Source organism: Carassius carassius, chromosome 15 (assembly GCF_963082965.1).
Source record: "Carassius carassius chromosome 15, fCarCar2.1, whole genome shotgun sequence".
NCBI classification, from domain to species: domain Eukaryota; kingdom Metazoa; phylum Chordata; class Actinopteri; order Cypriniformes; family Cyprinidae; genus Carassius; species Carassius carassius.
The window spans coordinates 24,521,032-24,533,411 of NC_081769.1; the positions used below are offsets into that span (position 1 = coordinate 24,521,032).

A 12,380-nucleotide genomic window follows, 5' to 3' on the forward strand; every position below is an offset into this window, starting at 1 on the left:
TCAAGTAACAGGTAGGCTATGTATTGTGCTACTTTCATTTACTACAGACAGACATCTCTTACGCTCTATGTTAACTGCAAACGGCAAGTCAGACAAATAACAATGCAAACTGTCTCAATTTAAAGATCATTCAATGAAACGTCCTTCAGAAAAGAACGAAGACCGTTCATCCATTGGGGCGGGAGCTTGTGACTCACTCAACTTCCTTTATAGTAGCGCATGGAAGAGTTAAGCGCGAGCATTCTCTCATTCGGTGCTTTGAGAGGGAGCTGAACACTTCTGCACACCCCTGAGGAGCAACAGGACTACAGAGCTATTAAACAGGCCAGCTAAACTGACCACAGCGCACTCGACACAGAGACTGAAAGAGTTTTGACAGGGTAAGCGTTACTTCTTAACTTCTTTCCCCCCGTCATTTAAATTTAAACTCGCATGACAGAGAGCTAATGATTTTCAAACGTTTTTCATTCATAACCAGAGAGTAAAAATCGATGACTTTGTTCGCCTGTGAAAGTTTTCATTCATCCAGGTTATGGAAGCATGTCTTGTCGAAGTGTTAGAAAGTACACTGTTTTTCCTCTGTAGCCTACTTGTAAAATCATATTTTGGACCAACTCATAACACTTACATAGCTTCCATAGATACGTTTAAAAAAAGTGAAAAACAATAAAGCAAAAGTATATACATGTTTTTAATCACACTATTTAAAAGTATAAATTGAATTTTAGATGCATGGAAGAAAATCCTAGCATCACCTGTTAAAAGTTTTCTCATTTTGGACTTTAGTATAAATTGAAATTAATTCTAGGCCATTCATTCCTAAGTGATCTTCAACTCTGCCTCAAGTCAGAGTTTCATGATATGGTGAACATTTTGTACTTCACACACTTAGAATTCTCAGAGGAATCTGACACACGTGTCACGACTTGACAGTTATTTGTGTAAGTTTTCTGACAGTCAGACCTTAAGTCTTCATTGTAATTAAATGCACACGTGCAGATAACCATTAGAAAAACAGAACAAATGCATACATGCCGTAGGGGTCTGACATATTCCCGAGTTTAGTCAAAGCTGATCCAGGTTGGAACTTGATTGCTCATCTCTGAACACACCTCATCCCAGAACACGTTGCATTCCAAGGCGTAGTGAATACTTTGAGTAACTCCTCGTAAGGTTCCCACTGTGCAAATGACTTCAGAGCACATTTTTACAGCCCTGTTCACTGAGGTAATAATATAGAAGCCCATTCAGAATGATAATACTTATGGTTTTCATTTTTATTGATTTATTTCATAATATGTGATGTGTGTTTATAGAAAGTAACCTTAAGTTAAACATAAAACAGGAAATGGGTTATGCATATCAGGGAGTGATGTGATTCATAAAGACACACCTTGAGTGACTGGAAACAGGTGAGTGGAAATCATTTATCTATCAGTATATCCGATCCGCTGATGATGACTAAAATCCTTTGGCAGACATTTGCCATTTAAGCAATATTTTCTGTCTAAGGAAAGTCTTGACAAGACCGAGACAACAGGGCAAAAACTGCAGTGAGTAGTTCAGAAAAGTTGACAGGAAGAACAGAACTGCGTCCTCTACTCATTTCCTCTTTCTTTTTTATTTTCAAGCCCAGCTGCTGAGACTGGCCACTGTATTCTGACATCCTGTAGTCTACGCATAGGCAGCCAGTCAGTTGTCTAGTATTCAGTGACTCATTGAGTTTTTAACCCTTGAAGTGTTTTTTAATGAGTTGTGCTGAGTGTTTTAAGTGTAGTATGGCATGTGCTGGCATGCAAATGTTTGTGTGTGTGTGTGAGAAAAAAGCAGAGAGATCTTTGAGGTGCATCACTGTGTCTTTTGGTGCATTAAGAAGCCTTTGAAAGTGCTTACCTCAGAGCCAGATTCCCATGCTGTCTGCCGCCAGCCCTCTGCCATTCCATTCCCATTCATTATTCCAAGAGGGGGAGTTCAGAGGTGATTGAGGAGAAACAAAATCATCCCTTTGAAACTTAAGTTCAATGCCTCTCATATACATGCCACAAACTTTATGAGGCCTTAGTGTGTCTCATAGTATCAATGAGTTAACTGGCTGCTCCATAGCAACTGATTGCCACATGCAATATAAAACTCATTACTTTATCCAAACACTTGCTAACATGCCAGTCCTTTATACTCTAATTATAATTACAAAATTATAATTACAAAATAAATAAAATTGCATATGCTACTGCACTGTTTCATTATATTTTGTATTCATTACAATATACTAGCTTCTAAGCCAGCTTTAAAAAAAAAGTGTTCAGTGGTTTATCTGCCACAACAAAGTGTCTTTATTTGCGGGCTTTTCTCAGCATTTATTGATATATGCAATTAATGTCTATATATTAATATCTATATATTAAAATTAATATCTAATATTGCAGTTACTCCAATTGTTTTAATATTATTATTATTATTATTATAAATAATATTATTTTTCAAAGAAATTACTTTTTTCAGCAAGAATGCATAAAATATCACAAAATTTCAGCTGGACAAAAATACATTTGAAAAATAATTCATATGTAGAATGGTTCAAATAAAAGAAGACTTGTGCAAATTTATAAATAAATAAAAAATCTTACCTATATCATTTACATATTTAAACTATAATTTTTTTATTTATATGGCCAGCCATATAATTCAAAAAGATATAGAAAGTTGTTTATTCCGACTTTCCTGTCTCCACCATATTCTATACATTTCATAAAACGTGCTTGTAAATAACTCCTAGTATTGTCCATCAAAGAAATCCAAGTTCGTAAATTGGGCTGTATTTTATTTACCTACCACAACAGGGCTTTCTCTTATAAGGACCATGGTTTCTGAAGTGTCCTAGTGTGGCAACAAAATTTGGTTTGTTATTTTTATAAAGAGTGTTCTTGTGGTTAAAAATCCATGCACTCTTTGGCAGTCTGTAAGGTCCATAAAATCCCAAAAAAAGTCCATAAAGTGTGATTTTGTCATCTTCGGAGCACTTTTTTTTTTTTTTTTTGGTCTGGAATATTCATACCCATCAGAAACTGAAGGAGGTTGAAAATGCATTTGTTTTTTCCCTATTGGGTCAGGGCGATGTGACTGCAGTGTGTTCATGGCCATATTCTTTGGAAGCACTGTGCTTTGTTTTCGGAAAACTTTATCTTACGCAGAGACTGTTGTTCATCAGTGATGGGACAGAGCGCAATGCATTTTATGACAAGTTTCCCATAAAGTGAGCTCTGTTGAAAACTGCAGTTACATGTTATGCAAAAAAAATGGCATATTGTTCTCACTATACATACTATTGTATAGTGTGGTATTCTTTTCAAAAACTGCCTCTTGTTTGGTCACGAAACACACAGAAAGTAGTTGTCCATTCACAAGTCACAGCACAACACACAGAAAGAGCGTACATGTGTGCCCAAGCCATAAACATTTATCAGACCGTCCATATGCAAATCAACTGGACTGAACATCTGTCCATCAATAAAGCTTCTCTGTAGTCAAATGTGTAAGATAACGCCAAGCCAGAGACAATAAACCCTTTAATTCATCTCTAAAAAGAGTGCCAGATGAAGCAATGTGAATTCAGATCACTTGAATTGGACAACACATAGCAGTACACTATGTTTACTGTCTTCTTTACATCATCATGAGTTATTGTATCAACTCTGGGACCATCCCACACAAGCTCGCTGTGCGAAAATCTTGCTGTGCGAAAAAGGATTCAGACCTTTTGTGTACTACTGCCACATTTTTTAAAATCGCTCATAGGGGACATATAACTGTTGTTTGGAGGGTTAACTTTGAATTAAGGGAAGTAACTGGGAGTTTCCTGCGGGGGACTCCAGGTGCATCTGTGATCCAGTGAGATGGTGGCTTCCTCCCAGACAGAGGAGAAAGAATGGATGAAATCAGATCCTCACAGCCTGGGCCCCAAGAGACGCAACCCCTTGCTCGGTGTGCTATCTGCTGGCTTGTACTGTTTATTTACCTTTCCCCTCTTCCTCTCGCAGTCCTTATTGTCCTTCATGGATGGTTAGTGCCTTGCTCTGAGCCACTTGTTGTCTTGGGTCAAGATTCAGCTGGTTAAACTCCTTCTGGTAGACTATAATATCTGGCTTTAAAAAAACAAATCTTTTTCCATTTTGTAAAAAAATTAAATAAAAATTGAGCGAGAAACGTTAACAGAACCCATTCCGATAACGATTCTCAGACTTTTTTTCAGTTATCCTGCTGATTTGAATGGAATATAGTATTACAATACTGTGACACTGTTTCCTGCACTACTATTCAGTGTTGCCGCAATACTGTTAATTAATTTATAGTGCTGAACATATATAGCGCAATCAATGTAGTCTGATTTCCGAACAACTGACTCTTATTACTCTTTGATTTAGTGAATTAAAACCATAGACTTCAAATAATATAATTCAAATCACAAACAAATGATGAATCAGATCAATAGTGAATTAAAATTATGGGCAACTAGTCTGATTCTCAAATAAATGACTCATATTGAGCAGATTTGTTTTAGTGAATCAAAACCGTCTAAGGTTACGTATGTAACCCTGGTTCCTCGAAGGAACGAGACGCTGCGTCGAGAACGAATGGGGAACACGTCCAGCGTGACGTCTCTGAATAACGTGTATAATCAGTCCAATGGAAGGGGGACGTCATAGGCGGGTGACGTCAGAGACCAGGAAGCATAAAAGCATGAGCGGCGAAGCCGTTAATCAGCCTCAAAGGATGAAGCAAGCGCCGGCCAGAGATGCCGGAAGTGTGGCACTGCGATGCAGCGTCTCGTTCCTTCAAGGAACCAGGGTTACATACGTAACCTTAGACGTTCCTCTTCAGGAACTCGAGCTGCGTCGAGAACGAATGGGGAACGAGAATGCCCACGCCGCCAGACTTTCAAATCTCTGCCTAGTGTGGAAGAGCACAGCTAAAGCAAGAGAAGGAGCCTGACAGAATTCGGGGACAACCCGTCCAATGGCCAAACTTCAGAAGGAGTGAGTCTTGACCCCAGGAGAGGGGAGATCAGAGGACTCGAGGCTTAGGATAACATCCTGATCACCGCTTAGCATAAGCTTCTTCTGGCCGGAGGCCTCAGCCTCAGAGCACCATGGAGGAAACATGTAACCAGAGGGTTTCTGCCCACTGATTGGCCACCGAGAGGGGCGCGGTAGGCCACCATGGCCGCCACGTAGACCTTCAGGGTGGAGTGGGTCAACCCTGCGGAGAGCCTGCAGGAACTCCAGCACTGTACCATCCGGGCAGTTAACTGGGTCGAGCTGGCGGTCTCTGCACCAAGAAGTGAAAAGCTTCCTCTTCAAGGCATACAGTTTCCTCATTGAGGGAGCTCTGGATTGGAGAACGGTCTTACAACCTCGGTTGAAAGACCGGAAGCTAAGAGTTGTGCCTCCTCAGAGACAACACCTACAGCCTCTAAGCTCCATGCAGGGGCGCACCCTCCGCCTGCGAGAGGAGATCTCTCCTGACGGGAACCTCCCATGGAGTGCCGTCAAAAAGAGAAATCAGGCCCAGGAACCATACCCGGCCCATCCAGAATGGGGCTACTAACAGCAGCCGGACTCTGTCCCGGCGCACTCTCTCCAGAACTCCCGAGAGCATAGCAATTGGGGGAAAAATGTACAGATGAAGCCTCGGCCATGTCTGTACCACGGCGTCTAGCCCCAGTGGAGCTGGATGAGTCAGAGGAAGCCAGAGGGGACAGTGCGATGTCTCTCGAGTCGCAAACAGATCCACCCGAGTCTGGCCAACATCTCCAACTCTGCTTCATCACCTCAGTGTGAAGCCGCCATTCCCCGGGCCCATATTAAGATGCCCAGGAATGTGAACTGCTCTGAGCGAGAGGAATTCATCCTGGGCCTACACAAGGATCTGGTACGCTAGTTGTATAAACGGCGTGAGTGCAGACCTCCTTGGTGGTTGATGTAAGAGACCACCGCTGTGTTGTCGGTGCGCACCAACACATGGTGACCTCTTAGGTCTGGGAGAAAATAACGAAGTGCACGAAGCACGGCCAGCATCTCCAGGCAGTTGATGTGCCATGTCAGATGGCGACCACTCCACAGACCACGGGCAGGGTGGCCACTCATGACCGCACCCCAGCCGGTGAGGGATGCGTCCGTCGCTAGCATCACACGGCGACAAGGAGCTCCCAGCACCGGGCCCTGGAACAAGAACCAAGGCTTCCTCCACATATCTAAGGCACGTAGGCAGCGCCGCGTGACCTTTAGCATGCGAAGTGGGTTTCCCCTCAGGGAGAACCCCTTGGTCTTGAGCCACCACTGTAGGGGTCTCATGTACAGCAGGCCAATAGTATTCACGTTGGACGCAGCTGCCATCAGACCCAGCAATCTCCGTGACTGCTTGACAGTGAGTGACCGGCCTTCTCTCACTCTCACGACTGCAGTGAGGATCGACTCGATCTGAGCAGGTGACATACGTGCCTGCATCGTGGTCGAATCCCACATCATGCCCAGATAAGTGGTTCTCTGAACTGGAGAAAGCACACTTTCACAACGTGAAATATAAATTTTCAGAAAATGCATTTAATACCAATATATTGAAACGTCTGTTTATATAGCCTACTCCATTAATAAAGGAGTCCAGACATTGGAAAAATATCAGTCCACATGCGTTTTATATTTAATAAGAGGGAAATAGACATGCATGCATGCGTGACACAAAAAATATTTAACTTTTAGGTAGCAAAATATTTTTTAGTAATTCTGTCAATTACACTAAGGTTATTACATTGTCTGCTATATATTTGCTTCTTATTAATTAAATACGGGCAATTGATTGATAAAACATTGATCAAAATTAAGATAAAATGTATAAAAAACGAATATCTTTTAAAAAGAGTTTTCCATAAATAACTTCTGTATGACCTGGCAATAAAATTCGAAAAAAGTGTGTCTAATGTGATTGGCTTAACTGATTTGATTCCGGGTGTGGGTCGGGTGTCGGTTCTATTTTAAGCGGGTCGGGTCGGGTGCGGATTTTAATTAGTGCTGCGGTCGGAAAACGGGTCGGATGCGGTTTTAAGCACTGCGGGTACGGGGATGCAGCGCATCGTGCCCTCTCACCGGGGAGAAAGTACTGCAAACGCGGGCTTCCGACCACCGAGAGCGGGCGCCAGATCTGGTGGCTAAGAAAGAAGATAGGGACTTGCTCGTCTTACATTCCTTCCAGCAGATCCGAACGCGAATCCCGTGAGCACAACCACCACTCCGCCTTGGCGAAAGCGGGGCTAGCACTGCGAGAAAAACCAGTGAAAGCTCTCTCCTCAAAGAGAGCCTTCTGAGAGTGAAGCAAAGGCTCGCATCGCAGCCGTCAACTCCCTCGAGAGCTTTCTTGGCATTAAGTCTTAACCCCAGCTCTTTCATGTGAGCGAGAACGACACCTCGGTGCCGAACCGTCATCTGCTCTGATTGAGCTGATATCAACCAATCGTCAATGTGGTTGAGTCGTGAAAGTGTGGGGTGAGAGTGCAAGGCCAGTGGAAGATCCGTATTGGTAGGCTTTTGCCCCCAAAAGCAAACCTCAGGAACTTCCTATGAAGAAGGATGGAGATAAGTGCATCTTTTGATAGATCGTGACACACCAGTCCTCGGACTTGGCCTGTGCAGGCGTGCTAAACTTCAGTCCCCTGACTGAGAGGTTCAAAAAGCACAGATCTAGAAAAGGACACATAAGCTCATCCTTCCTCGGAACAGTGAAGTACCGGCTGTAGGACCCGGACTCTGCAACCCAAGGAGGGACCACCTCGATGGTCTCCATCCTCAGAGAGAGTCTACTTCTGTTCCATTACCAGAGCCTGCTTGGGGCCCACCAGAACTGGATTCTGTGGCCTCTCACTACAGTGTGCAGGACCCACTGAGACACATTTGGCAGTAGTTTTCACGCTGCAAAATAGTCTACTAAGGGAATCAGCCTCTCAAGACTGATCTGGTTGCATCAGAGCAATTAGCTCGGTGCCCTGAAGCGGCGCACAGGCAGGAGACGGCCGAACTAGCTGCTCTGGAAACCTCCCAGGAGGTCGTGAGCCTCTTAGCACTGTTACGTTTCCGGGCGGTAACTGAGAGAAGCGCTCGCTGGAGACCGCTGTGCCCTGGAACACCGGCAGGGTTGGCAGATCGATCTCCTGAGGGCACTGAGGAGAGACGGGCACCGTGTAATGCGGTGTACACCGCTCTTCCCCAGAGGGGCCTGCCCTCCGAGGTCCTGAGCCGCAGCATCAGGACTCTCGTAGCTGAAGTCACCTAAAAACGACGGTCCTCAGACTCACATCGTCTGCTAGGAAGACTAGACCAGAGCCTGTTTGGGGCGTGAAGTACACTTGGCAGGGGCTCCCACACCGCCATGTGACCTCCTAAGGGAACCAGTCTCACGAGACTGGCCTCTGGTGCGCCTAGAGCCACTAGCTCCGTGCCCTGAAGCGGTGGACCGGCAGGGGACGACCATACTAGCTGCTCTAGAGACCTCCGTAGAGGTAGCGAGCCTCTCAGCACCGCTACGTTTCTGGGCGGTAACTGAGAGAAGCGCTCGCCGGAGATCGCTGCGCCCTGGAACACCGGCAGGGTTGGCAGAACGATCTCCTGAGGGCACTGAGGAGAGACGGGCACCATGTAATGCGGTGTACACCACTCTTCCTCAGAGGGTGATGGCCCTCAAAACGTCCTAGGCCTAGGCATCAGGACGTTATGATGAAGGCTATCCAGCGAAAACAACGGTCCGTAGAACTGCTTTCCACTAGAAGCCTTCGGCCTGGGAGCGCCACTTTGACTCTAGCGTCTGCGGAGTATAAAAGTGACATCCCCGGCACGAGGGGCTGGAACACGGTTGGGACTGCTCCGCCCAGCAGCCCCTGACCGCCTCAACCTCCTCAGAGGAAGAGCGGTGCACACGTGTTCTCACACAAGAAATCACATCCCTAGAGCCCCTGTACATCTAACTTCACATAGTCAGATAAATATGTCATTTTATTCCTTAGAATTAAATGTAGTCAGCAACCAGACTAGTCAACACGGTCTGGTGTAGAAAAGCTCACATAAAAATGATACAATGTAATACACGCGTTGCCTCGGCAGCGGGCATGTCTTTTTATATATATATACATATATTTTTTTATTTTATTTTTTTAAATTTTTTTTATGCTACTCAGTCACACAAACAACATCAATCTTCTCAGAGAAAGATGGATGCTGCAGCGAGCTGTCTCAGAGGGTGAAGAAACCGCAGCACTGGTTTCCAAGCCTCGAGAATGAGCTCTAAATCTAGTAAACACGGGTGGAGATAGGACGAGCCGTCTCCACACCGTTCGCCAGATCATGTGCGATTCCCGCTATCGCGGTCACTAGAGTCCTGCACGGGTTCGGGTGACCCGCAAATTTGTCTGAAACGGGTGAAAAATATCCAACTGTGTCGGATGCGGGTCGGGTCGGACACAGGGGAAACACGGGTCTAAACACGGGTTCAAAACAGTCACGAGCAAACGTAAAAATAGGCCTACGTTCCACTTAAAAAAAAAAAATCACAATCGCGCGAACGGCTGCATAAGTCATTAGTTTACAGACGTAAAAGATCAGCCAGCTTTTTTTTTTTCGTTGTTTTTGTTTTCCGTTTATATATATATATATATATATATATATATATATATATATATTATACAGAATCTAAATTAAAATGTGTTTGATTTAAGCCTATTTCAAAATTTGTGTCGTAAAATTATATCGCGCATTCAGCTCAACTAACGCGATCGTTATAAAGGTGTTTAAACAACAATACACTTCCACTTGCATGTATTTGACAATCGGCATATCAGATATTTCATTCCATAGCTAACACATTTGTGAATATGGGCCTAATCTAGGCTATCCAGGGTTGTTGTTGTTTTTTTAAATTGCATCTGAAAATGACTTTGTGCAGCTCATTCACATGTGCGCTCTGGCGCAGATCCGCCTCTCGCGATGCTCAGCTGTGAACCGTTCGTCTTGAAGCACCCTGGTATGATTCGCTCTTTTGTTGTTCTGTTTTCTTTCAGGATCAAAAATACAACAAATGAAAGCGTTTATCTGTATTTCCGACTGATGAGAACTATGCATATACATTCATAAATCAGTCAATTTAGTATTTTATTATGAGATATTTTATTCTAATATGATCAGTGACTCAAGCACTGATGGACCAAAGAGCACGTATTTCGACATTTGCAGTAAAAACGTGAAATATAAATTTTCAGAAAATGCATTTAATACCAATATATTGAAACGTCTGTTTATATAGCCTACTCCATTAATAAAGGAGTCCAGACATTGGAAAAATATCAGTCCACATGCGTTTTATATTTAATAAGAGGGAAATAGACATGCATGCATGCGTGACACAAAAAATATTTAACTTTTAGGTAGCAAAATATTTTTTAGTAATTCTGTCAATTACACTAAGGTTATTACATTGTCTGCTATATATTTGCTTCTTATTAATTAAATACGGGCAATTGATTGATAAAACATTGATCAAAATTAAGATAAAATGTATAAAAAACGAATATCTTTTAAAAAGAGTTTTCCATAAATAACTTCTCTATGACCTGGCAATAAAATTCGAAAAAAGTGTGTCTAATGTGATTGGCTTAACTGATTTGATTTCGGGTGTGGGTCGGGTGTCGGTTCTATTTTAAGCGGGTCGGGTCGGGTGCAGATTTTAATTAGTGCTGCGGTCGGAAAACGGGTCGGATGCGGTTTTAAGCACTGCGGGTACGGGGATGCAGCGCATCGTGCCCTCTCACCGGGGAGAAAGTACTGCAAACGCGGGCTTCCGACCACCGAGAGCGGGCGCCAGATCTGGTGGCTAAGAAAGAAGATAGGGACTTGCTCGTCTTACATTCCTTCCAGCAGATCCGAACGCGAATCCCGTGAGCACAACCACCACTCCGCCTTGGCGAAAGCGGGGCTAGCACTGCGAGAAAAACCAGTGAAAGCTCTCTCCTCAAAGAGAGCCTTCTGAGAGTGAAGCAAAGGCTCGCATCGCAGCCGTCAACTCCCTCGAGAGCTGACACTGCACGCTTCACTCTCAAGCAGACAACAAACGAGCTGCGTGTGTCCCTACCTTTTTTTGGCTGGGAAAACACACAGCCTGAACGCTGCCTGCTCTTGCCCAAAATTTCTCTTGATTGTAGCTTTGACAATGGAGTTTTTCAGTGGACAAACGACACTAAATAAGACTCACAAACAGATAGCGACTGACACACACACACAGAGCGGTTGCTGAAGACACAAGGCTGATTAACGGCTTTGCCGCTCATTCTTTTATGCTTCCTGGTCTCTGACGTCACCCGCCTATGACGTCTCGCCCTTCCATTGGACTGATTATACACGTTATTCAGAGACGTCACGCTGGACGCGTTGCCCATTCGTTCTCGACGCAGCTCGAGTTCCTGAAGAGGAACTTACATGTGTAACTAGTGTAGTTCTATTTCTGAAAAAAAAAAACCTTATGAGTGGGTTATATTAAAAAAATTAAATTGCATTTTGATGCTTAAAGGCTTGGGAGACTTAAATCAGTAGTTTTGTCAGTAGTATTTTATACAAATGAATGAATGAGGACATGTTGCCTTTTTTATTTTAGGATTTGAAATAATATAGTTATGTCCAGTTGTTTGATTCTATTTATGTTGCAATTTATAATACTGCAAAAATTCAATGAAAAAGTCTGTGTAAACAAAATTTTTAATAATTCGTTTTACATTAATTATGAACAATATCTCATAATTTGAAAATTGAATTGCATTTGTTTTTCCCCAAATAGGCCTTTGTCAAATATGCTAAATAAAGAATTAATGGAACCAGACTGTGAATCATTAAAGTCCTTGCAATTCCCATTATAAGCAGGCATTCAAAACTTCAGACCTTAGAAGTGTGATTAGCAATGCCAGATGGCATGTGTCTGTATGCATGAGTTGCATCAGTAAACGTCTGTGGGTTACACAGATTAAGCAACTGCCATTTTTCTAATGGTCAATGCTTATGTCTGTCATACCAGCTGTATCACAAACAACAGATGTTACTGTGCAGTCTGTCCATCCACACTCTTCTGTCACCCAGCCACAGTCCCTGATTCACCTTTTGACACACACCTCTGTACAGATCCAGGAATTCGCTCACCCTAGAGGTGCGGGCTGTAATAGACAGACACTGTAAGCAGTCCGGTCACAGGGTTGGGTTCTTTCACTCCTTGTCTCGCACACTTATCACCAACTCCCAATAGGGAAATTTCCCAAATCTGTCAGAGAGATGCATTCAACCTAACAATGAATACCCACATTG

At 43.5% G+C, this 12,380-nt stretch overlaps 1 protein-coding gene across 1 annotated transcript in view; it reads left to right on the plus strand.

Moving 5' to 3' along the window:
• The first annotated feature begins 224 nt into the window (after nucleotides 1–224).
• The window catches only part of fhl3a (four and a half LIM domains 3a), a 44,867-nt gene continuing 32,711 nt past the window's right edge, over nucleotides 225–12,380 (plus strand). Inside the window, exon 1 of the mRNA XM_059568154.1 lies at nucleotides 225–380. The gene's annotated coding sequence lies outside the window, so the exon portion shown is untranslated. The remainder of the gene's footprint in view (nucleotides 381–12,380) is intronic.